This window comes from Gymnogyps californianus, chromosome 17 (assembly GCF_018139145.2).
Source record: "Gymnogyps californianus isolate 813 chromosome 17, ASM1813914v2, whole genome shotgun sequence".
Classification (NCBI taxonomy): domain Eukaryota; kingdom Metazoa; phylum Chordata; class Aves; order Accipitriformes; family Cathartidae; genus Gymnogyps; species Gymnogyps californianus.
The window spans coordinates 9,041,743-9,044,637 of NC_059487.1; the positions used below are offsets into that span (position 1 = coordinate 9,041,743).

The 2,895-nt window shown below is 42.3% G+C and overlaps 1 long non-coding RNA gene across 1 annotated transcript; it reads left to right on the plus strand.

The window, feature by feature from the left end:
* The first annotated feature begins 619 nt into the window (after positions 1–619).
* On the plus strand, positions 620–1,714 carry LOC127023415 (uncharacterized). Its single transcript, XR_007767439.1, has 3 exons — positions 620–661; positions 1,135–1,212; positions 1,651–1,714. It is a non-coding gene; the product is annotated as an uncharacterized LOC127023415 (long non-coding RNA).
* Positions 1,715–2,895: the final 1,181 nt, after the last annotated feature.

Consider the following 2,895-nt stretch of genomic DNA (forward strand, 5'->3'; position numbering starts at 1 on the left):
TCAAATAAATAGGACCAACAAGTGTCTTGAGGGCAAATTAAATAGAATCTTGAGTTAGCAATGTATATAAACAGCTACTGGGTATTTGGCACTCTGGTTTTTCCTAACGTCTCATAGTTTGTGTTGAGTGCACCCTTCCCTCACTTGATTTCAACAGGCGAAACAGAGACAAGTAGCAGCCTCTTACAGTGATGGTGGGGCATAACATCTCCATGTTGGTCTGCCTGGAGCCTTTGTCCAGGGAAAGAAAGCGATGATGGACTGAAAATTAAAAAAAACTCTGTAGTGTACATTTCTGTGTCCATGCCCGTGTCCTGCTTAGGGAAGCAGAGAAGGTTGATTTGCAAATTCCTTCTGTTAATGACCTGTGATCCTGCAGCAAACTCAATTTGTATCCATAATGAAACCTTATAATGTTAGCGGCAGTATTAATATCAGTGTAATTAATAATACTATTTATATCATCAAGAGACAGTCACTAATTACGCAGAAGGATTGATATCTAACAGCAGATTAACCTCCTCTCACTAGGCAACGGCTTGAACTTGTTTTCACCCAAGTAACTCATTAAGGGAGATGCTCAGAAGCATTGCCACGGGGGGAGAGAGCTGCTGCAGGAGAGCAACTGAAAGCTGGTCATCATCAATTGCAGCATTGTGAGGTGGGCAAAGTCTTAGGGCCAAGGTTTCCGTAACTGAAGTTAAATAAAGTTACACTTCTAAATAGCAAAGAGGTGCTCTTATGCCTCTGAAAGGGGACCTGGTTCTCAGGAGTAAATCCGTGTGACCAGCACATTTGTATCTAAAACAGTTCTTTCCATTTGAGTTTGTCTGGAGCTGGACCCCTCCTCAGTTATCTCATATGTAAGCCAAGTCCCTTCACTTGGTTGTAGGAAATAGTGGGTACCATGTTAAAGAAAAAATGCCATTTATAAAACCAGGAACAGAAGAGGTTCAGTCATTCCCAGCAAAGATATTTCTCGTGATGAAGTGGACTCCACAAGGGTGAAAAGCATGTGAAGTTTTTTGATTTTATTTTTTTTTTTATTTCATTACTACTTTATGATACTTGTTTGAAGAAGCCTCAAACATTTTAACTTGTTAAAGTCCTTCACTTTGTGTTTTTTTATATCAGGTCCCTTCTACCTAGATGACTGGAGAACTGGTAGGGTGATGAAGCAAGAAATACTGTGCGAATAAAGGCTGATCCATGGTGAGGATGAGAACTTTTTTCAAACTATTTGAAGCTCTTTAGTTTTTCTTAGTGCTACTTTAACTCAGACTTCTGAGAAACTCTGAGGCATAAGAGGTCTTTGTTAAAATTCATTACTTCTTTTATTTAAAGAAAGAGAAATAAGAGTCTGAATCAGAGACTGCTGATGAGTTATATGGGAAGGTCAGAATTGATAGCAGCTGTAAAGAAGAACAAAACTGCTTTAAAAGCTCATCCTTTTCTGGTGATAAATAAAGAACATGATCTCAATTATTTTTCTCTTCTATGGGCCTGTTTCAAGTGAAGGTGTTTTGTTATATGCAGTTTCTTCTCTGAAAACAAAGTACATTGGTAAAAAAAAAAAATCCTTCCTCTGGGTAAGCTTTAATCCATGAATTCTGACAACCCAGCAATCAAGGCTTGTTTCTTCATCCACAGGCTTACGGTTTATACCACACAAAGGGTTGTACATGTGCAGTGCACAGCCAGAATGATGTCCCACACCCGTTTGCTATATAAAAATGATGTTGCAGTAAGAAGACAACGGGGTTCCCAATGAGAGGCTGGAAAGCCGTCAAAACGGCTGCTGAGTCGGCTTTTGCTAGGAGCTGGCTTTCTAAAGACTGCATAAACTACTTCAGATAATTTATGCTCTTGAAATTTCAGACAGTGAAAACTAGAGGCCTCAGATATTTCACCATTGACAGCCAGCCGTGCCTTACCTTGGTCTTTCTAGCAACCAGCAGTGTATATTAAAAGGTAATGGGCTTTGGATTAGATAGTCATGGTGGAGGCAGTATCATCTGAAACCTGTCACAGCTTGACTCAGACTATTGTGGAGACGTCTAGTAGTGCTAGATCAGTGCTCAGTGCTCTATAGATAATAGCCTCGTACAAAGGCAGAGCAATAGATGAAAATCCCATTGTATCCTTTCTGGTACTACATGTTCTATTTTTTTACCGAGCTTATCAAATGTTATGGTAACATAACTGCTCTTTGACTCCACAGCTTCGGGAGGGAGGGGGAAAGTGGGAGGAGAGAGAAAAGCTGTCCTTAAAATCAAGAGATTTGATTGTAAGTAGAATAAAGGGATATAATATCCAGATACTTACCCTAGAGCTCTTGAATAGCCAGCAGATAATCCCATTACAGGGACACGCCAGGGGCATAGCTGGAGTGAAAACACTACAGGCCAAATTCAGCCCCAATACAACCAGAGGCAGCAAATTCGTGCCTGAAGCCCGGAGCCTCCCTAGACCTTTTGAGACGATAACAGTCCCTTGCTCCGGCACGTTAACCTCTGCCTGGCTCCATGGAGGACAGATGGGCACACAAACAGCGGGAGGCAGATTGTCCCACCCTTGACCCAACTCCTGGGGACGGTGCAGGGCTTCAAGTGCTTCCCAAGGACCTGCGGCAGCTCTCAGCCGAGCGGCAGGGCAGTGCCTGCCAGCCCCTGCTGCTGCCTCTGCCTCGCGGAAGCCTGTTCGAGTAGTGCTTGATTTGATTTGAGGGTTTCAATTTTCAAGGAAAATAGACTGCTCTTTTGTAGCTGGAAAGAAACGTGTTTGCAATGTGACTAGTACCCAGTGCAGGATCAGACTCTTGCTGCTTTTTATCCTGAGAGACTGAGTTTAGGCTTGTTCGGAGATACAGGCACAATTCTGGGAATACGAATGTCA